Raw genomic sequence first — 23,212 nt, forward strand, 5'->3', positions numbered from 1 at the left:
AGAAAAAGAATCTGAACGCTATCAGGTACAAACTCCTGTTTTCAAACACAGAATAAATGCACACATGAATAGCTAAAACAAAAGGCATTCACCACAAGCCCATTGTACATCTTCTTCCTTAAAGACATGTAACACCAAAGTCAGTTAAACCCTCACACTCCATCCATTTGCCCACAAGCAAAATACTACAGCAGTACAGAACTCCAGTTTCCTCCACAGGTGACGGGCAGCAGCGCGTGGTCTGTCCCCACATGCAGGAAAAGCTTGGGACTGCTAGCATTAGCTCCCCGCAACAGAGAAGTGGCTGTAACTAATTCTCTTCAAACACCTCAGCAGAGAAACCAGCTCACCTAAATTCCTTCTCACTTACCAGAGTTCTTCCCCCAGGTCAGCAGAGAAATGCGCCAGCAGCACAGCCTGGAGGGTGCTCCCACAGCCGTGACTAGTAGCTGCTGTGGAAACCCAGGCTTCAGCCTCCTGCATTTCCTGGTTCTAAATTCAGCCCTGCACATGCCCCAAGCAATTCTAAGTGTCACTTGTCCTTGGCCTGTGACACCAGTACAAAATTTGCTCATTCACTACTTAAAAAATGGCTTTGCAGCTGTCAGACGGCGTGCAAACTTAGAAAGAGACTGAGCAACATGCTGCGGAAGATCTGGGTCTCCCAAATCATGAAGTCCGGCTGTCAGCTTCTTGTGAGCCAGCCCTATGCTTCAGAATGACAAGGAGCCCAGCATCTTATCTGCCAGTGCCTGGGAGCACACCACTTCCCCATCAGCTGCAGGGTAAGGATTCCCAGAAATACGAGCTGTTTTATCTGTCCCGCTTCCTCAGTGCACACGCTGTATCACACGGAGACCGGATACAGCGACCACAAAACCACCCATGTGCCTTAAGAGGGAGGGAAGTAAAAAGGGGAGGAGGCAAGGTTTACAAGTTTGAATAAAGCAAACCAAGCTTGCCTTGTCTTCTGCTCATTAACAATTAAACCAGCAAGTTTCTAGAACATCTGCTGCCTCGGCCTTTCCAAGGGCAACAAAAGCAGCAATCTACCACAACTCTACTGACCAGCAGAGACAGGAGTCACAACGGCTGAACTGCTTCCTTCCACTGAGGATTTCTACCCAATGCCACATCCCATCAGATGCATGAAGTACCTATCCAGGCTATTAGCACTACAATGTGAAGTTCAGGTTGCTCAGTCCCTTGTCTTTCCAAACTTGCTGATCATCTCCTGACAGAGGGATTTTTCCAACAGAACCTGGAGCGGATATGCCAAAGGAAGAATAACTCCAGGCTTGCACAGTCTCTGGAACTTCGTTTACCAAACCTCTCCCCTTCCCGTTGCTAAATTCAGAATGCTCAACTAGTTGGACCTCAGATCTGATCCAGTGTGAGAGTTTTTACATGAAGCGAGCTCTGCTGGATTAATACTCCGGCACCACCCCACTTCCATCTTCCCTTCTGTGCTGGGCAATTGGAAGAGTTCTCCACGCTGTAACCTTGTTTGCACTATCTTGACCTCATCAGCAGAAGTAATTACAATTCTGTTTTTTCTGGGTCATTTTGCCATTTGTGAATAGTCAGATACAGCATCACTCCTTTTTGTCGGGGTTTACGCTGCTGGTGTTGTTTGAGATAGACTCTTTGTCCTTCACTGCAACAGTCTTTAAGAAAAAGGGATTCCTTGTTGCAGCTGTCAATTTTTAAAAGCCCCAGTGTCACCTCAGACTTTCACACTGGTGGACAGACAGATTATTGTTAAAAATCTCATATTGTGGTAGGGTTCTGAGCTGTAGGTCTGGTAGCCTGAGGTTCAAGTTAATCAATGCACACTTGACAGAAATTAGTTTACTGCACAACTTGCATATCTCTCAAAGCTAGGGCAAGCAACGGTGAGAGAGAAGTTTGTGTTTTAGTGGGACACAAACCCACAGAACAAAACTCGGGCAGATACACAGGCTATCAAAGACCCCTGCTTATCAACACCAGGCTGTAGCCACCCACTTTCTATAAGACACCCTCACTCCTCCTACTAGCCCAAAACATCTTCTTGCTAGAATACTTCCACATTCCCCCAACTACATCTTCCGATAACAATACTTCCTGCCCCAGCAGCCACATCTCCCACAACCCTCAAATACTTGTTTCAAGTGCAAGGCAGGTACGCTGCTGCCTTCCAGCTCCCACAAGGTCAGAAGTTTCGCAGGACAGGATGCACGTGGCACTTGGCACCCCGGGGCTAAGAAGCAGAACAGACAACCAGAACACACAAAGCGCTCTGTCTATAGCTGGTATATACCCATGCTCCATCCAAGAGAGGTATACCTCAAGACGGGCTGGCCAGCTGATGTGCTTGGGTGGCCAAAAAAGTCCTAGCAAGGTGAACACCCAAGCTCAAAGATCTGGCCCTCGCGAGGGCCAAGTATATCGTTCTGTGAACTTCATGCAGCCCCTGAACTGGAGGTAGCACAGAACATCGGAGGAAACTACAGAGCCTCAAACGTCTCCTCATTCATTTCTGGCAGCAGTCTTCCTCTGGGCCTGCTTGTACACAAGCTTGACCTAAAAGCTGCCCACTGGTACATACGTGCCCAGGCAGGACAGCCAAGGCTGCGTGCCTCCGAGCCCGGCCATCATACTGTCCCCAGGCAAGGGTACTGCACAGGCAGGACTTGCAGGGGCAGTGTCTCATTGGCAGTGCTGTTGGCATAGCTGAGCACGGGAAAACAAGATGCAGTTTGCTCAAAACATTATTCTGTTATTTTCTGAGATGAGCAGGGCCCAGCTGCCCTAAAGAATCGCTCTTCCTATCCCACAGGAAGGGAGCAATGGAAGCTCTTTTCCCAAAAGAAGCAAGCACACTTGATGGGAACCTCAGATCTCGCTAAGATGTGAGGAGTGACCAGCCACAACCCAAAGGGAGAGCCCAGCAGCTGGACAAGCAGTGCGTGGACTGGCTGACATACAGCATGGGCTGGGACTACCCTCTGCATGGGGCCATCGCAGCTGCTTCCTTCAGCCTGCAGATAAACAAGCTCTCAAACTGCAGAGCACAGTATCGCTTTGGACTTCTGAGAGAACATAAGAGGAAGAGAAATATATGCTGTCACACAACACAGGTCCCAAAGCATCAAGCATGTGCCCAGCAGCAGATTTCCATGGGCACAGACATGAAGCTATTCCCCACAGTTCCCAGAGAATTGAAGCATACTCTCCTTTTCACACATTATTCTGCTCTGCGGAATATTTTGGTAAGGACAAGGTGAAAGTCTGTGCAAGACAGGCTTTCTCAGGAAACCAGGAATGAAATACACACGGACCTGTTCCACGTGGACCCCTGCCTCCGGTTCAGATGAGCACAACAAGCAGCAAAAACTCCCAGTAGTGGGCAACTGCTCCATAATCCCTCAGCAATTTTGAGATGTGGAGTCATGTCCTAGGGGAGCAATCATGAAAGATGCATCTGTTGGTACTAATCACTTCTTTACTGAGAGTCATATGGGCAATGAACCCATCTTACAATGCCCAGACCTCTTCATAGCTGGGCAGAAAAACATGGAGGAAAATAATCACGAGACAAAATTCCAGGTTCCAGATAAAGGCAAATCCTCAACCTCCTCTCCCCGCTTTGCCTCAAGTCCTTATTCCGCAAGAAAGCTACAGGCTGCTTTACCCTCCTTGAGGCTTGTCCTTGCATTAATTGGTGTAAAGATAATAAATGTGTGTCTCTACCAAAGAGGAGAGATGACCAAGGCAGAGCTGATAACGCATGTGGGACTAGGCCATGTACCAGTCTGCCAGGCTGGAAGATAAACCCCCTGCGTTACTGGATGCCACATAACAAACGCAGGCACAACATCAGTAACAGGAGGTAGCATATGTTTTGAGTTCACACACCCCGAGGAACACACAGTTGCACATAAAGGCAAATTTATGCAGAGTTTAACAGACACATTTGAAATTATCCAGACAGTATTTAACAAGCCAGCAGTCAACAAAAAACACACTGACACAAATCTTTTCTTACAAAGTCTACCAGCCACAGCTTTGGTGTTTACAACATACAACTGCTATTGAGAGAAAAAAGAAGAAAAAAAAAAAAAGCAGCAAGCTAACAAGATCACACGTGGAGTAGTGTTCCACAAACCTCTGTGAGGCAGCAGCGTTAGACAGACACGGAAGCTCTAACGCCCACAAACAGATTACAAAATTACTAAACCCCAGGACTACAAAAATACCTTTCAAGTTTATAAGAAATGAGTGATGCAGAGCTCACAGGTGATGCGCCTTGTGTGGGAGACAGCAGGAAGTCAACATTCATTGCAGGCAACTGAGCTGGGGGAGGAGGCCACGGGAATTTTTATATACACACGTGCTTGACATGTCTTTACCGTGCAATCAATACACTTCGCAGTTCTGAATCAACCCTAAGTTTTCATAGGTGCAGATCCGTTTCAGTGAGTGTTCTGAAAGTTTTTTAAGCTTGGGATTGCTTTTTTGGTGGGAATCAAGGGGTAAAACAGGTCCACTGTACACTGCGGACAAGTCATGTAAGCATTGAAGAATGAAGAACTGACCGGGAAACCTGCTGCAGCAGGTGAGCGTGTCGAACTGTGCTTGGGAGTTTTGTAGCCCCCCCTCCCCCCTTTGCAGGGCTAACTGGATACTCACACCCAGGTGCCAGCCACTTATCACACAGCAAAAACGTGCTCTATCCACTTCCCTTGTAGCATAACACAAAAAATCCAGATTCAGGTGCCAGTCCCATGATGCGGATGCAACAGCAGCTCACAGTAAGACTGGCCTATCACAGGTCTGCCTGTTGACAAGTATTGACAACCTGGCTCTTTATTCACCTAAAAATGAACATGTGCTGGTGGGAGGTGCTGGAAACACAGCCTCAGGGGATGCCGCCTTGCAGAGGTGCAAGCGTCTGCTGTGCTGACCCATTCACCCCAGCTGAGCAGGGACCTTCAACACAGCAGATTGGATGTGATGCTCTGGCCAGCCTACGGAATCCACAGCAAGCTGGACTGAGAACTCACAGCTGTCCCCTGCAGACAGCCACCAAGAGTGATCCTGAGCCTGGACATTCAGCTAGCAGCAGCCTTTTATGCCAGAAGAATGGTTCTGCTGCCTTCTTGAATACCTGCTAATAAAATTTTGGAGGTGGCATTAATAGCACAGATTCTGCTGTCATCTCAAGAAAAGCATTTCCTTTACAACCTCCATTAAGCTTTCTGTAAAATACAGCTCAGTGTCCCAACTGTGCCGTTAGGCCACCACTACTCTCTTTCAGTTCCTGTGGCAGTATTGCACCTTCAGCAAAGGCCTGAGTTGCACCAGAGCTCCAACTGTCTCCAGCTCCTCCTTCAAACACATACACACAAGTGTAAGGCTTGGCCCATGGACCAGGTAGGGAAAAAACCAGGACCCCTTGAAATCAGGTGTGGGGAAGCACTCAAGTACTGAACAATGCCTTTGTATCTCAGGGTTCATTTCCTCAAATCCTAGTTTAGAATATTCTTATCGCCTTTATTTGGTTTACTGCAATAAGACTCCTAGCTCCACCAAATACAAAAATCAAATAAAGGTTTTTGCATATTATCAGCTTATGCTCTGTATACTGATCTCATATCCTGCCACACAATTCCCTGCAGATTCATTTGTTCTTTCAACAGTAGTTTGTTGTTCATTCAACTCTACATAGTAGAACACAGTTACATTGGTTCGAAACTGCCTTTTATTAGAGATTTCTAAGCCTCTGAATAACCACCTTTACTCACTACTTTGATTACACAAGCCATTAGGCTGAGGTAGATGTGCAGTGGAATCTGCCCAGGAAAAATGGGCAAGGGATGAAAATGCCTGTGCCTGACTCTTCAGGACCCTGAAACGCTACAGAGCACCCCTCTAGAGGCTGATACAAACCAGTGTTTATGTGCCAAAATCTGCATCCTCCATGCATTGAGGTATCAGTGGAGAGCCCTGGATTTCTCCACCTTCCAAGGAAGCATTCTAGCTATGTGAAGACTACAAGGATCAGGCTTGGAACAACCACTGGATCCAAAGAATCCCTTGGCTTGTACTCTTCCCTTTATGAAATAAAGGCTCCCTTCCTTTGAGCATTTATATTCCTCAATGCCTGCCTTACACATGCACATCCCCATAAAATGGGCTCGTAGAGAAAAGTAATGGGAAGCAGGACTACACTAATGTAATCTGAACTGGAGCTAACCTTGTTTGTGTACAGGGCTGATGATGAAAGGGGTTGTCAGCAAGGAAAGAGAGAGGAAAGCTGAAAGTACAAGTGGTGATAAAAACAGGCAGCACTTCTGTGGGGCTCCCAGCACCAGAGTAACTAGGGAAAGAGCATTAGGGCGATACACCATCATTGAAGCTCAGCAGGGCCTTAGATCCAGCCACAACTAATAATAGCCAAAGGAAGCAAAAGAGGAGCTCTGGTAAAGCAACTTAAGAGAAATAGCAACGTAAAGCCATACCTTATTCTGGAAGTAAAATAGTATCACTAGAGAGAGGCAGAGGAACATCAGGGAGTAAGAAAAGTACCAGATGGGAGGACTCGAGAATCTTGCTCTGGTAGAAACTTTCAAGCAGCCTTTTAGGCAAGGTCACAGTCAAGCAACTATGCTTTCAGTATTGTCTAAGGAAACATCTAGTGGGAAACAATATATTTAGCAGTTAAAGTAAGAGCTTGAAAGCTGACAAATTGCAAAGTTCAGTTTCCAACCTTGAGAGTCATTTGATGCACGACTTCAAACAACTCCTCTGTGTTTCAGTTTTCTCTATGCACAAGTATATCTCATGAAGGATGTTGTAATTCTTAAATGCTGGCAGAGTGATTTGCAATCTTTGCACTCCTGCTATTACTGCTAACAGGGGCATAGGCTGGGAGTTGGAGGAAATTGTGATAAATGAAAGCTTCTGGCTGAAGAGGTTGCTGAAATCGGTCTTTTTCAAGAGACTCCCATGGGTGTACAACGCATGTTGCTGATGAAAACAAAAAATAAGCCATACATTTCTAATGACTCTCCACCGCTACATTCAGCTTCCTTTACTCTCAGGTCCCCACCTCAAGCACGTACCGTGTACCGTGCTTAGGTGTTATGGATACCTTCTTTAGAGGCCTCTTAGGAGACTCCTTCGCGCCCTGCCAAGGCACACAACCCATAGCAAACCCGGCGCAGAGCCCCACACCGCTGGCAGCTAACCCGGGCAGCAGAGCACCAGCGCAGGCATGGACGACGGACAGACGTCGCACAAACCTCTGGGTGACTCTCACGCAGCAGCGACAAGGTGCCAAACCTGCCGGGGGGACCAGGCAGGGCCCTCTCCAGCGGGTGACACCATCGCTCTCGGCCCCTGGCCCCTGCCCGCCCCCAGCACATCTGTCCCTGCGGGGGCCCGGCTTCGAGGGCTGGCTCCCCAGGCAGCTGAAACCCCACGTCCAACACGTAGATTACCGAATCCTAAACCACCCAGTTTGTATAAAGCAGAAGCGCTTTTTCTTCAGAAAAAGCACAGCCCGCTGAAGGAGCCACTCGGATTTGCCTCAAACGGCACGGAGACACACGCAGGACCGAGCCACGGGGGACAGGGGGACCCTCCACCAGCCGCGGGGCCCGGCCCAGGCCGGACGGAGACCCCCGGCCGCGGCGAGGGGGCAGCGCAGCGCCCCGGCCCCAGCCCCAGCCGGCCCCGCTCCCCCCGGCCCGACGCTCACCTGCACTGCTCGCCCGCGGCGCCGGGCTCCGGGCTGCCGGCTCCGGGCTGCCGGCTCCGCCCAGGCACCGTCTGCAAAGGGCCGCCCGCGCCCCGGCGCCGGGCACCGTCTGCAAAGGGCCGCGCCGCCGAGCGCGCACCGCCCACCCGCGGCCATCGCCCGCCGAGCGCCCTGCCCCGCACGCCGGGCCCGCGCCCCCCGCACCGCCGCGGAGCTGGGGCCGCGCCCCAGGCAGCAGCAGCCCCGCCGCAGGGCCGCCGCACGGCGCGCACCGTCACCCTCGGTCCCGGCGGGTCACCCCGGCGGTGCAGCGCCCCGGTCACCTGCGCGGCACCGGCTCGGCCAGCCCAGCGCGTGAGGAGATGCACAACCGGGAGCGCCGGTCCCGGCGGCCGCGCAGAGCGTGTCCCCAGCGCGACATGGCTGCCACCCTCCCGACGCCGCCGGCGCGGTGCGTGAGCCGGGGACACGCGCCTGTAGCGCCGGTCAGCAGCTCCGTTACCACCGGAGCTGAAACACGATGTTGAAGGTGGGCTCCAAACCCACATGTACGGTAAACCCACCCACACGGGAGATCCGGCATAGCCTGGGACTCGCTCTTTCCCTGGAAGGGGCTCCTTTGACCACCTCAGCCCTGCAACTACACTTTCTTCACCTGGAAAAGTTTTGTGCAACAGGGATGGGGAGGACCCCAAATCCCAAAGGAGAGTCAGGTGACTTGGGGGATGAGAAGACAAGGTGCCTGCGGGGCCCAAAGTAAGAGCAGGGTAGCCACAAGCTGTAACCTGCCTGGCGTCTCACTAGCACCTGCTAGTCACAGGAGAGAGAGGACCCAAGCACACGGTTACATGCTGGGGACCAAGGACATACAGGGTACCTACCCATTTTTTTCCTCCCCCAACCTGTTGTACAGATCCATTATCTGCAGGGGAAGCCCACCCAGGCACCAAACCATCCTGCAAGGACCCCCCACCTGAGCCTCGAGGTGCCCCAAGGGTCAGCTGCTTCTCAGACACTCCATGGCATTGCCATCACATCTCTCTGACATGTCACAGGAAACTAGTGGTTCCAAAGAAGTGGCAGATGGGGGTAAGAAATGTTTCCAGCGCTCAAAGACAATTGCTCTCCTCCGTCTCATTAAATTTTCAGCAGCAATTAGATATCCAAAACCCATTTGCTCATTTGAAAAACTCTTTCACATGTTTCCTCCTGCACTTGAGAAGTGCCCACCATACTCCGGGTCGAGAGTATGTGAACCTAGATTTGTGCTTTTAATTATTTCACTCCCATACATGGAAACAATCTTGGTATAGGACACAGTGTCAGCGTGTTGCCCTGGCTGGTCCTGCAATTTTATGACTCCCAGAATCACCATTTCTCCTAAAGCTTCTACTGCTGGAGGCATGCGATTAAGGTACATTTTTTTTTTCCAGGTTATTATCCAAGAAAAACTCATTATTCTTGCAATCTGACTCATTTTTCCCCCCTGAACATCACTAGTTGGCAATACAGACACCTTGCCCTCAGTACAAAATGTGACTGTTGAAACATTCATTCTTTGACTCCATTTGAATCTCTACTATCATGTCTTAATGTGACCTTTTAAAGCTCAGAAATGGCCTATTTTAAATCATTGGCCCTGACATATGTTAAAGATATGTTGAACAGACTGTTTACAGGAATTTGGTTTCTGTTCTGCTTTTTTTTTTTTTTTTTCTTTTTAACAGTTTTTCTATTCATCATCTTCAAGTTTCACATGTAGGACTATACTGAACACTTACAGGACATATGCCCACACTGTGAGAAACTGGACAACAGAAACCATAGGGAAGGGAAAAGGAACTGAAAGTCAGAAAAATAGTTGCAACTGCTAGATTAAAAATCTGAGACCTTCAGGAAGAACAGAAAGGAAAGATCCATTTGTTGTTTTTCCTCTGTGTTTCTGAGAACAAAACAGTGCTAACGGGCGTGAAGAAAACACTGGTAAGAAGGGCTAGTGGCATCCACGTGGCATTCTTTCAAATGCACCCAATATTAGGCACGTGCTCAGCATCCCAGTTCAAAAAGGCCATCTCCATCCCATTCCAATCTGGTATAAATTTACCAAGAGTTCATAAAGTTCCAAAAGGTTAATTTTGTATTCTTGGCTGTAACCTTTCTCTTGCCACGCAGTGGGCACATGCTCCACGTCCCTTATTCTGGTGAATTTGCCAGGAACATGATGCCATGCTCCTGCTGAGCCAGGGGTCAGCCTTGTCCTGCTTGGTGAATAATGCACACCCCAGCTCCAGTATTCATGAATGTCACACTGTGGTCCAAGTTTATGCAGGACTCATTAGAAGAGCACAGAGGAGAGAAGAATGGTCACTTTTTGTATAATTGCAGGGACAGGTCTCTGCCACACCAGGTAAGAGCCCTGCCGTAATAACGATTAGGGTGAAATGTGGCAACTAGAGCTTTACTCCAAGCTAAGCATCAAGCAAAGAAGAAAAATCGGTGTCTAAAACCAATGTGGACATAGTTGTTGGGTAACACAAACTGACTCTCATTTAAAAAAAAAAAAAAATCAATTAGTATTTGCTATGCATAAACAAATTCACTTGGAAATAAGAAGGGATCTTCTCCCAGGCTGTATTATAAAGGACATGCACTGTGGACTACCCAGGGTTAACATAAAACTGTAGACAGTAGAAAGAGAAACGGACACAAGGGATGAGTTTTTGGACATTCTGCATTGCACAACCGCGGGCTCAGGGTACAAGCCTTTGCAGGATAAGGAGTGCCCCAGAGCTCACAGGAGAGATGGGGGATTCTCTACAGATGAGGATGAAAACCCCACAGCGCTTGGCTAGAGCAAAGGGCTGCTGTCTATTATACATTTACCAAAGCCAAATCTAAACTGTGATTTTCTTTTCATCTTTTGGCTTGTACTCCAGTTACAACAACTACTCCCATTAATACCTTCTTTCTATATCCCTTCAACAAAGCTTTTTCTGCACCCTTAGTCTTAATTATCAGTCTTTCATAGCTCCACTTATTGGCATTTATCCTCACATCTTTTTTTTTTCAGGTTGTTTCCTCTCTGCAGTGCTCCAGGTACACCATTCTTGCACATCTGCTTATCATCTCAGCATCCCTTTACACAATGGACACGGCTGGAAACACTGGCTGTGCAGCTCCTAACCATCTCTCTTCCAATCCCTTTTCTACTGCAATGTGCTGCATGAGAAATTCAGCCAATGTTCATAGCCTGGATGAGACAGCTGGTTGGCTCTTGGAGGAAGAAGGAACAGGGACACAAAGGGGAGGATGACAACAAGCAAATAATGTAACCACAGCGGTATTTACAGGACTGCCCATCAAGAACACTTTCAACTGCCTGCGCAGCACCTGGAGAGAAAAATCACTGTGCCTGTTCTCCTGTGCCCCCAACCACAGAGGGGTCAGTAATTTTAGTAACATTTAGTTTAGTAATTTGTAACATTTATGAAGCTGCATTCACCACTTCTACAGGCAAGGCTACAAGAAGCTTCTCTTGTCCTCCACTGACTGGAGTATGTGATAAACAAACAAACCCCACTGAACTCACCACATTTAATTGCACCACAAAGCAAACAGGAAGCCAGTGCAGTTTTTCGAGAGTTGAAACTATTTGCTCCATGTGGTTAACACTACCCAAAACAGGCGGGAAACCGCGTTTCTGCTTCAGCTATGCAGCTGGTCTGCAAATACGGCTGGTTATTTGCCCTTATTTAAAAGTCAAAAGAGGCTTTTTTTGGTAATCAGATCTGAAATAGGATCACAGCCGCGTGAAGTGTACAACACCGATCAACACCAGCAATCACAAAGGCGAGGAGCAGAGCTCACCTGTGTAAGTACAGCCACAGGATACACCCTTTGCTGAGCAACACCTATGATCAAACCCAACAGTATTTCAAGATTTGAAGATCGCTGTTTCTTCTTGCACCTTCCACAAAGGGTCTCTGTGCTATATAGCACAATGATACGCTGCTACAGGCTTTTCACTCTTTGTTGGGATTTCTTTAAACATACATACATATATAAACTGCATCTTACAGCCTCCAACTGCTTGTACACATTCATTTTCCTATCTTGAACATACCAGTTCTCCATCTTCAAATAGCCAGAGCTGCCACAGCCCTACCAATTATGATTAACTTCATAAACAGCTTAATACTGCTCCATTTTACAGCTTTTTATTCAAGTAGGACACAATGTAAAAGATGATGGGAAGACTTGACCTTCATCCCTTTGAAAATCAGCGCTGGTGCTCTAAGGAAAGCATTGACTAATCTAAACCAAGCGCAGATCCAAAATCTCCCAAACTTTGTGGGGGAAAAAAGGAAGACGTGAATTCAGGATTTTCATGTCAAGCCCCAGTGATTATTTCTATAGCAGCCAGCAGTATGGTAGGACATTAGAGATAACAAACAAACCGCTGAGCTAGCCAGAAGCCAGAAACAAACGCAGCCCGGGGAACCCAAGCTCTGACCTAGCACAGGGAATGCAAAAGCACAAACTTAAGTTAACATAAATTTCTGTTTTATAGAAATATAGCAGTACTAATAATAAATAGTAAGTGTTAATATATTCAGAATAGATACACTTTCATTTGTACTGCTTAAAAAACTTCAGTAGTATCTGCTGTAAACCCTGCATTCTCATGCTTTTCCTCCTTTGTTGTTGACACACAAGAAAAACCAAGACACAGAAATGAACTGGCCAAAAGTTACATAGGGGGATGGTAGAAAAATCAGGTTAAATCTCTGGTGTCCTCACTAAAGGACTTGTTTTATTTGGATAACAAATTTACTTGTAGTGCCAGGATTGCAGGTCGGTAGCCCCTGACATGGGTCTCTGGAGAGAACAGAAACTAGCAAAAGGCTGTGTTGAATAAAACAGAGGAGAAATTAATCACACCACCTTCTTAAAATGAAGACTGAAACGACCACTTCTCTCAAGAGCTCACTACCACATGTCTCAGGTTCCACTTTCCCCCAGCTCAAGTCCCACAAAAATGGCAGGTCCTCTGCTGAGGACAAGGCAGAAGATAAACACCAGACGAGGATGATATTTAGGGGAACAAAACCCAAAGGATCACAAGCACATTTACCAGCTTTACCCAGTATGGGTTGCATTAACCTGGGGGACCACAGGTACAGGAACAAGGACCTCACCGAGCCTCTGAAATCACATCAATCCCAGGACCCCTGAACAACAGAGAGAAGGGAGAACGACACTCAGCTCTCTTGCTGAAAGCCAGAATGGTGTAATTTGGTGTCCTTGCCCAGAAAAAAACCCAACGTTTTATTTGTATGACTACGCATTTAAACGAAGGATATTGCAGATCTGAGAGCAATGCATTCCTCCATGATTTCCCCATAAATGCTTGCAGAGGAAAAACAAGCAACAAGAACTGACCTGAGTTAGCTGCAGCAAGCAGCTGAGATTCCTATCTTGATCATCCACACCACCACAAGACTTCTAAAGGAGAAAAATCTCTGGAGGCAGTTCTCCTTCGGAGGTTATCAAAATGAACCAGGAGGCTTCGTTTGATACCAGCTTGGTTGTTTCTTCATCAGAATCTCAAAGTTACAGCTTCTGTCAGTGTCAAAATCTTGTGTTAAGGAAAAAGCAAGTTCTCTTAACTGTTGGGTGTTGCAAGCAGTACAACATCCCAGAGAATGAAGTGGAAGGTATTAATCAAATGCTAGATAGGAGGAGATGCTACTGACCCAGCTCTGCAACATATGTGAAGCTACAGCTGTGTAAGGGATACAGTTTGAGTTACTGACTGCAAAAACGTTAAGACAGAATGGTTTGGGGGACAAACAAAAAACCAAACCAACACCAACAAAAATCCCCACCAAAATTACACACGCTGCTCCAAAAACCCAAGACAATGCTTTCAAGGACAGGACCTGGAGTAAATAGTCATGTTCAACTCCTTGTACTGGCACTGATGCTGTGGCTTTTAATAAGGTGTCTCACCTGTTTCTCTGCATGCAAAATATACATAATATTACTTCCGTGTTTCACAGGGCATTTTGTAAAGCTCTGTTGTTGGTACAAATCATTTAAGGTCTTTAACTGGTGGTGCTACACAAGTTCAAAGCGTCAATGTCTCAACACAAATTATTATTTACACCTTTAACACTTCAAAATATAATTGCATAGATACACACAGCATTTTCACACACACACAAGGAATGCCTTGCAAAACCTTACTTCTCTTGAAGATGTTTTCTCGATACAAAACCAAAGAATGTCAAACAAGTGCACAGAAGCTACATACTTTTTCTGACTATTGGTTCTTCATAAGGGACAAACAACTTTCCTCTTTTTCTTTTTTTTTAAATACCATTTCTTGGGAGTACTTCTTTTTGCACCAATTGAGTGATCTATAAAACCACAAACTTCCACTATGAGTTGTAACTGCCTGTTTAACTAAAACACGCTATTTAATCTTGAAATTACTCTTAGGGGATTCTGGATCCTTTTCTTTGCTGCCAGAAGAAAAGCAGCACCCAGTCTTCCCACACTCAGAAGTACAGCTCAAGTTCGCATGAACAAAAAACTAAAACTAGACATCAGTGATAAAGTCAGAGCACTTTAAAAAAAAAAGAAAAAAGGTCCTTCATCCAGTTTGGGAATTTTGGGGGCCCTTATTGTTTCCAGTAAGACCAGATCTTGCAAACTTTTGTGTGGGTGGCTGGCTGCACACTGAAGACAGACATATGCAGGTGCCTGCCTGCACCAAATACTGTGCACAGACTCACGATTTGTTATATTTGGGTGGGTTTTGTTTGTCAACTTTTAGTTGGTGCATAAAGTGTGTATTCCAAACTAAGCAACATTCATAACCCAAACAAATACACTCTCTGCATAAAAACCAGGATATACGTATCATGTTACAAAATGAGGCACATGCCAGTGACAAATGCTTTAAGAATTTTTTAGCAGCCACCTGAAAAATCACTTAAGAGTCAGAAATTAGTAGCAAAGGCCATTGCATGAGTCATCAATGACAACAAGGAAAAAAGGAATGGGAAAGGATTTTTTTTTCTTTTTTCTAAAATGAGAGATTGCTTTGGCTGAAAGAAAATTATCATTTTTACTGTTACCAGAGCAAAATTTCCATTTGTGAACAGGGGAATTTCCACCTGAGACATACTTATGAAGAATCATTTACATAGCTGGAGGTAAAACTACAACTTTTACCCTGGGAACAGTGTTGAAGAAAAAACAAACTGTCTTTAGTAGCAGTAAAGTGCAAAATTTTTGTCCTCAGATTTTGGTCCAGAAATAGCAAATGTTTGTTTTCATTAGGTCTTTAAAAAAAGAAGAGAAGATGTATTTCACAGAAGCTAACAGTCCAAATAGCCTAAACAGAACTAGGACTGGGAAACTGTACCAGCCAACTATTAGCTACATTAAGCACTTACACTACAAGGGTCAGCGTGCCTTTCAAAACAAAATAAAAGCTTCATCATTTATTATTACAGTATCATCATTTAAAACGTGGCAGCAGCCAGGATTTGAGCGAGATTGGGTGCCCCCCCTCACATCAGTGGGATGCACTTAAGCAGAGAAATTTGCTGCCTCAAAGGATTTTTGCAGGTCTCGCCTTGCATGCTACAAACTCGCTGCTGCCTTAGAACAGTTAACGTTGAGCACTGGATCACTTAAGAGATTAGCGGGCTATTTCCCACCCACCCCCCTCCCCCCCCTTTACTGCTGGCTTGTTCTGCTGTCCCCACAAAAAGGGGAAAAACAAAGAGTACCACAAACTAGCAAAGTCTTTAAAAATCAGTCTCCTTAAAACAGAGAGGTAGGGGACTCTGATGAGGAAAAGCCTTCAGGAAAATTCTCCACCAGCCCAAAACCAAAATCATCCGCCCCAGCATGGAGATCAGCACCAAGTCACAGCCCAAGCAGTAATTCCAGCCAGTCCTTGGGACGGGTCCCCTGGCACACTTCTTGGTCAGAAATTGCTGCTTGGCACTAGGCTGGCATCCAGTAGCCTGATAACGTTTTAATATGACAGTATGAATGGGCATCTCCAGCAAAGCCTAGGTATTTTGCAGGCTGAGCTGGAAGTGGATACGCTCCTCACACAACATCCCTAGGGATAAGCCCTCTTCCTATTAGAATGGTTAGGTCTGGCATTCCTACAGCAGACAGTGATCAACATGCTGCCACGCTGGGTGTAGAGGTGCTGCCTGTGAGCACATGCATGACACATCACACGCACATACAAAATAAGAGGTGAACTACATGGAAAACAGCAAAGCAAGACACACAGAAGGTGCATTTAAGACAGGCACTGTATCTAGGCTATTGACAGAAACCCCAACTCACTCCCACTTGTGTATCTTGCATCACAACCCTTTGGGTAATCTGGAATTTTTATCATTAATAGTTGCAGAGTTTGCTGCTTTTCTCTGGGATGTGAGAAACAAAAAAAGGCACATTGTTCTGTGAAAATTGTACGTCATTATGATTTGCAGACTGGGTTTTGCACATGCAAGACATGCCACTTCTTTCTGAGCATGCGCTGTCCAGGTCCTCTTCCCAGCAGCTGTCTTGCAAAGCCAAAGCACTGCACTCCTTGGCAACTCACCTTCCCTCAACACATGAAAAAGTGAAACAGCCTCATTTATTTATTTAAAATCCTTTTCCTTCAAGCTTCCAGGAAGACCTTGCCACTCATTTGTCAGGGCTTACTTCAAGGAAAACACTTGAATACTTGAAAACTGGTAGAGGGGGTGTGTGTGTCCTGCCATTTAACTGGTGCTTTTGCTGGTCTAGCTGGTCTAGCATGTTCAGTCATCTGCTCCTAAACAGATAATAAAACTGTCCACATTGGTAAACAACACTGAATAGTAATTCAATTATTAAATCAATTGAACAATAGCAGTTTCTAAGTGCAGACAGTCTTAATTGCTTACTAGAAGAGTTTGCAGTCTATCTTCATATTTGTACATTTTACAGTCCTGAGTAATGAGGCTTCACCTAAGTGATTCTTCCATTTTAACAGAAGGCCAGCAGCATAACACAAGTTACCCCAGCTTACCCACCTCTGCATATACATCTGCTCAGTCACTTGCTTGGAAAATTGTAAAGATCTTAGACTGGGTTTGATGCAACGTTATTTCCACTAGGTCCTCAATAGCTACCACAAGCACACAGCAACTCACACCCCCATCTGTTTTAAACGGAAAAAATTTCAGCCTTATCCAGACTGCCTGGAAGTCCCTTTTCTAAATTGTTGCTGCTGTAAGCCTGTTCTGCACCATCACAAAGACCTTAAGTCTGGCTTTACCCTGACACTAAGAGGAACAAATCACCCAACAAAAGCAGCCATAAAGCACCTGCGGTGCTGGCAGGGGCTCAGCAAGATGACAACTTTGCGCTGGATCTCCTATTCTATTTCCCTGTTACCTGCAACAGGGAAACACTCAAACTCTCATTTCCTTCCTCCTACCTACTTTCTGTTTAGTGTTTTGAGTGGCTGGTGTAAATTGGCTCCAGTCAGGAGCCGGAGTTTCAATTTTCTCTTCTTCTGAAGGCCACAGGTAGAAAGACACAGAGCAAAGTCTCCTGGATAAAAATGACAAAATGACAGGGGTTAAGGAGAGGACAGGAACAGACACACAGAGTTAACAGAGCTCCCAGGCATCAAGAGCCATGACGCTTGGATGCCTACAGGAAGATACGAGCTGCACACCACTATCAAGAAGGAGGTGAATTGTGCCACAGAGTTCACATGCAACTTTGGCAAGGTGATGCTTTCAGAATTAGGCTTGGAAATTTAATGGAAAAATTTAGTGAAGTCTGTGTGGCCTGTCTCCACAAGCACCAGCTTCACAGGTATGTGTTATTATATACAGCACAGTCATATTGCCAAAGTACTTTGCAAAGCCACACTGCTTTGTGTGACTGAGAATGAAATGATCTGGAGTCCCCACTGGAGATACCAAGCAACATGGAAACCACCTGAAAACATTGACCAAATACAGCCATTTGCTAGAGTACCACAAGAGGGGGTGTAGCTTGTTTCCAATGACCTGACCATAAAGCCTTACTTCTATAAAGTTCTGGAAGAATCTGCAACAAGCAAAAAGGCACCAGAAAAGGGAACCATTCCATTTACGTTACTGTCAGTAAAGCATCTCTCTTTGCCATCCCATTTCAGACTGCTACGTTCTCAGCCAAAGAGCAGCTCTTGTGATGGGGAACAGTGGGAAATCTTACTTGTTTTACTCTGAGAGGTCAGAGATGCCAGGTCTTGAGGCTGATGTTTTGCTGGGAAGTACTGGCTTCATTGCTGCCCAAAAAGCTTATGGGCACTGAACTGCCTGTAGCACAAAGAGTGCCCTGCTTTGCAAGCTGGGCAATCCCAGCATTGTCACTCCAGTGAAGATGCACACAGCCTGCAAAACTGCAAACTGTAGCAGCACCTGTCTTGGGCTATGCAGGCTGGAGAAGTGGTGGGCGAAAGTAAAACATGACTGACAATGCCTCTTGTTGTGGTTACCTACTTGCTAGATGTGTGGCTTGCTAGTCAGTCAGATGCCCAACAGGTTAACAAGCCTGCAGACCTATGGCATGGCACCCCCATGAACCCCTAACAGCAGCATTTCCTGCTTGCTTTGGTTGCAACCACCCACCTGCTCATCTGTCAGGTTCCTTCAGGACGCTGTGGGGAGCCAAGATGCTCCCTCAACTCTCTAAAGAAAATGTTGCAAAGAAAAGGGGCCTTTAAAGATATTCCCTCCCTACCTCCTAAATCCCCCAACAAAACCAAATATACCTAGCCACTACAATGGGATTCCTTCTGTGCCAAAAGCAAAAGAAATTCACGAGCCCTTTGACACTAAAAATATATCCTTCCTCCTCCTCAGACTTCTCCTTTTACAGAAGCATTTCTCTTTCTGTGCCACTTCCCAGCCTGTCACACTTGTATCTTTTTACTAGCTTCCACCCCGGAGGCAAATGCCCTCTCAAAACACATTGCTCCTGATGATGCCATATGGGCTTTTAATGTCATGCCATTACAACCTGAGCCACAGCACCCACTTACAGACCGTTCAGTGCTACAAAAGGTCATGCCCTGACTATTCCTCCATGCACATTATTTATTTACCATTCTTCTCTTCCTTCAGTGCTTTATTGATTGGTGCTGCTGACTCCCATGCACTCTGCTTGTGTATCCCCTGCGTTGGGAGGTCATATGCAGCAGGGGGGGAACGGAGGCTAGCACTTTCTGTTCCTGAAACACCAGTCTTTTTTTTTCCCCTGTGGTCATACAAATATCCACATAGCAAACTTTAAGATTGGAGTAGCTCCCTCAGATTAGCAAATGACAAAACCCCAACCAACCCCCCCCCCCAAAAACCACACATGATCTTTTTTCACTGCTGAATCAGAACCAGCAAAAGCCCACAGAGATTTGAAATGTGTTTTACCAAGAGGAGAGATGCACAAGTACATGCACCTGATCTCACTCACCAGAATAGCTGAGCTCTCATGCCCCATTGCTCCAGTTGCTACTGAACCTTTGTCTTCCCCCATCTCAACTAACAGACACCCCAGCATGTTTGGTGGTAACAGATTACTTGGCACTGCGAATTACTCCATCCAGAGCATCACAGCATTTTCCCTACTCCCCTCTTCCTGAGCCTCTTTTGTGGGGTCCAGCTGACCAAAGGAGGAAAGGCAGCTGCACATCTACTCCATTTACAAATGACAAAAAATGGCATGGGAAATCCTGCTATACTGCAAAACAGTAGAGATGAGGACACCTGACAAATTTGCACAGGAGAGAACTCACAAAGTCTTCCCCTGCAGTCACTTTAGATAGCAAAATGATCAGCCATGGGACAATCAGATCTTGATGAATTTTTTATCACCTTCTTGATGAGCTAGAAACACTGATCATCGACAGATGGTTGTGCCTGCTACCTCGGCTGTACTTTGGAGACCTTGTAGCTACAAGCTGGCAGGGTAAACACCTGTCCAGGAAGTTCTGCCCTCATGTGAATTAGCAAAGACTGAATAAGCCCAGTAAAAAATGCTCCCACCATCTGGGTCCAAGGCAAAGTGATCTTCCTCCATGCTGGCAGCATCAGCAGAAGACACTGCAAGTGACTTGTCCATCAGTACTCCCCACGTACTCCCCTGGGATCAGTCTTATAGCAGAAAATTAAAATCAGTCCCACTGCTTCTCTTATGTTGCAAAAAAATAGAGGAAGAGGCCATAAATAATAAAAAAAAAAAAAAGCAGCAGCATAACTGATTCTGAAAACAATGGGTTTGTCTGCTCTGAATGAGAAGTCAGCAGCTCTGATTGCATGTGTGCAAATTCCCCCAAAGTTTCCCTGAAACTTTCCATTACAGAGAGGCAACTGAGCTTTAGTGAAGACAGCCATTAAGTTTATGCCGATACTTGTTTATTTACTTCAACTAAGATATCTGCTAGCTCTTATCATGGGTGACTGAATCACCCTCTACCTATATACGTGTAGCTGACTGTCCCTGAAGGAAAGGAGCGCGTCAGCAGTTCTACAGATTGCAAGTGCTCAGAAGACATCTGGCTGTAACGGGGCTTCTCCTGCAGTGCTTTACTCCTCTGTTTAGCTGGTTGCCTTACGTGAAGAAAAATGTTCTGGTGGGAGGACTGGGAACTGCCAACAGACAGGCTGTTTCCTTAAATATACAGGACAGCTGTAGCTTTTACACTACCCGTGCACATCACTCAGGTAGTGTAAAAAAAATCTGCTTAGGTAATACAGAAAAAGACCTCTGCAAGAGACTACATAGCACCATGTGAGAAACCAGTCAGATGCAGCTCTCCAGGAGGAGAGAGCATCTGCTAAGTTCTAGACAGAGGTGCCTGGGAGACTTGTTGTGGGAAACAAATCCAGGAGGATAACAATGCTAGGAATTGATCTGGAAGACATGAACGGGCATCACCAAGAAATCACTACTGACAAATTTACATTCAGCACGCAGTAGAGACTGTTAAATCTACATCCTTGTATCACAGCAGACAGCTCTGCCCACAGATCAGCAACCATAGCATTACCGTGCAAAAATCATCCATATGCTTGCTGGTGGCTCTGGAGGGAACTGTAAAATGAAAGAGAAAATTGAATCCTAATGGAAGCCTGTTCCTGTCATTTGGGAACCTGAACTAACCAGCATTCTGGCCAGTTCCTTTACAGCCCAGGTAGCAATTTGAATATGGAAAAGCCAGGCAATCCTTCTCCACAAACATCTGCACAAGCTATTCTTGCCTCTCCTTGTATCACTGGGTCATAACTGGTACCATTGGTAACATCTGTTGAAAAGCCAGGAAAATGGCATGTAATCTGAAGGACCCTTCAGTGGAAGCCAAGGGTGGGCAACTTCAACAAGGCGGCATCCCCTCAGGCCTTGCCCTGCTCTAACATGCACACAAAGCTCATACGCTAATTTTTCCATCTCTCTCCCCAGCTACTGATTAATAGAGTGTCTCACCCAATTCCCTTTCCTTTTCTGTCTCAAGTGAAGACCTATCTTTTCATGCTTTGGCAGCTGGTTTTCTCCTCTTCCCTACCCACTTGCCTACTGTTGTCTTGCTAATTATTTTTTTACAAGGCTCAATAATTGATGCAATCTTTCCCATTTTTCATCTCTTTCCTATGGCAATGTCTGGCAAGCAAAGAACTCACAAGCAGCTGTGCTCAGCTGACTTCCCATCCACCTCCTAGGGAGAGAAACCATTGCCAGAACAAGACTTTGCAACCTAAACCTCAATTTACCTTTCTCTGGACTCTGCAACTGTTACCCAGAGGAGCAGCTTTTGAAACCACTTAGTGACATGTTAGCAAACCAAGGCTATCATCGATAAAACCAGCATCTCAGAAACACCCATTTATCTCATGTTTTGAACAGTTACCTGTAGTCATCTAGCTCCATTCCTCAAAAATGTTTGCTGCTAGAGAATTTATCTTCAACTCACTGGCAGACAAAGCAGCACTACAGTGATCTCAGATTAGAAATTGCCTCCCATTCGGCCACAATCATACTGACTAGAGCACAGGACTCCTTGTGTCTCTCTCTAGAGCACGTGGTGTTGAACAAGAGCACAGATCGAATACTAAAGTGAACAGGATACTGGTCCCATATGGTAGAGAAGCTCCCTCAACCCTACAAGTTATTCATCTACCAAAGATGAATTCTGGGTTTAACGAGAGTAGAGACTCACTCATGTTAAGCATGTAGGAGACTGGAAAAATGTTTTCAAACATTGTTTACAAGTCCTGTTCTGGAGAGGACTCTGCTACAGGTTTGACTCCCGCAGGACACCTCATGGTGTAGCTCCCTCATCCTGACGCTATCCTAGAAATCACTTTCTTCATATTTTGCCTTTTACTGATGATCAAACTGACCATTTCCCCCTCTCAAAACAGAGGGGAGAAAACATAACAGTAAATACAGGAATTACACCGACAGCAGAGTTCCCATGAAGCTTCTTTTTGTTTTGGTTTGGTTTTCCAAACACTGTCATGCATCTGAAAAACAGAAGAATTACCAGTTCTTTGCAAACCGTTAGCAATTGCTGTCTGGCTTGCAGTTTGGGAATCACTTCTCTGAGCAGTTCACTATTGTCCAGCCTTGGTACAAGCTGCCAGCTGCCCCAGGTCACAGGAAAGTAGGGCAACTCATAGCTGTTGCACTTCAAACTAGATGCTTGCTTATTTCACACACTCAGAAAACCTGGACTGCATGGTTTTTGAAGCATAAAACCCCAAATTCTGCAGGAATCCCCACCAGTGGCTCATTTTTCAGCATTACTCTGACACTGACTAAATCTGACTGATTATCACAAATGCCTAAGTACAGGCCAAATTCTAGTTTTTCCCATTTAAGAGCTGCTGAGGAAGACAACTGCCAAAGAGGAGAAGCAACAAATAGTTTTGCTGCAATTGCGCAGCACTGGGCAATGCATTTCTGAGGAGCACATGCATGCCACTTCCTCAGAGAGCCACTTCTGCGGCACACATGACAGAATCACAGCATGAAAAATACATGAGCACGCCGTGACTTTTCCAGAGCCTGCACCCAGACCTTTTGCAAGTGTTGCCAGAGGCTTCCAGCCTACTAACCTCCACCCCCTGTCCTGCTTGCAGCTTGTTGTTTCAAAGAGCAGTGGTGTGAAAAAACAGGAAGCCATGCAGAGGAGAGAGAGAATACAGATTGAGGCACGAAACTGCAGCAGCAACAGCTCCCCCAGCACACACCCCACCCCCTCTTCCCTTCCACCCCCTTACCGCAGGCCACCATCTCGGCGAGAAACGTTGTACTTGCTCTTGACGGGAAGCTGGTTACGGAGCGTGGCCAGAGAGCCACTGAGGGAGGGGAAACCCAGCAGCACGAAGGGAAACACATCCCACT

The 23,212-nt window shown here is 46.1% G+C and overlaps 1 protein-coding gene and 1 long non-coding RNA gene across 11 annotated transcripts in view; one reads left to right on the forward strand and one right to left on the reverse strand.

The window, feature by feature from the left end:
• The window catches only part of PIK3CD (phosphatidylinositol-4,5-bisphosphate 3-kinase catalytic subunit delta), a 58,709-nt gene that overhangs the window by 25,043 nt on the left and 10,454 nt on the right, over nt 1-23,212 (reverse strand). The window contains exons 1-2 of one of the 10 annotated variants that reach the window (XM_080377918.1): nt 7,748-7,873; nt 3,324-3,439 (exon numbers count right to left, since the gene is read on the reverse strand). The exons of 1 other annotated variant lie outside the window; for it this stretch is intronic. The gene's annotated coding sequence lies outside the window, so the exon portion shown is untranslated. Of the gene's footprint in view, nt 1-370; nt 826-1,068; nt 1,112-3,323; nt 3,440-4,241; nt 6,456-7,747; nt 7,900-8,070; nt 8,225-8,310; nt 8,392-23,088; nt 23,164-23,212 lie in introns of those variants that run through there. 8 more of the 10 variants (XM_080377919.1, XM_080377922.1, XM_080377921.1 and 5 more) reach the window with 8 other exon arrangements.
• LOC308059935 lies at nt 8,525-18,501 on the forward strand. Its single transcript, XR_013926523.1, has 2 exons — nt 8,525-8,836; nt 10,818-18,501. It is a non-coding gene; the product is annotated as an uncharacterized lncRNA (long non-coding RNA).

The sequence above is a fragment of the Falco punctatus genome, assembly GCF_963210335.1.
Source record: "Falco punctatus genome assembly, chromosome: 3".
Classification (NCBI taxonomy): Eukaryota; Metazoa; Chordata; class Aves; order Falconiformes; family Falconidae; genus Falco; species Falco punctatus.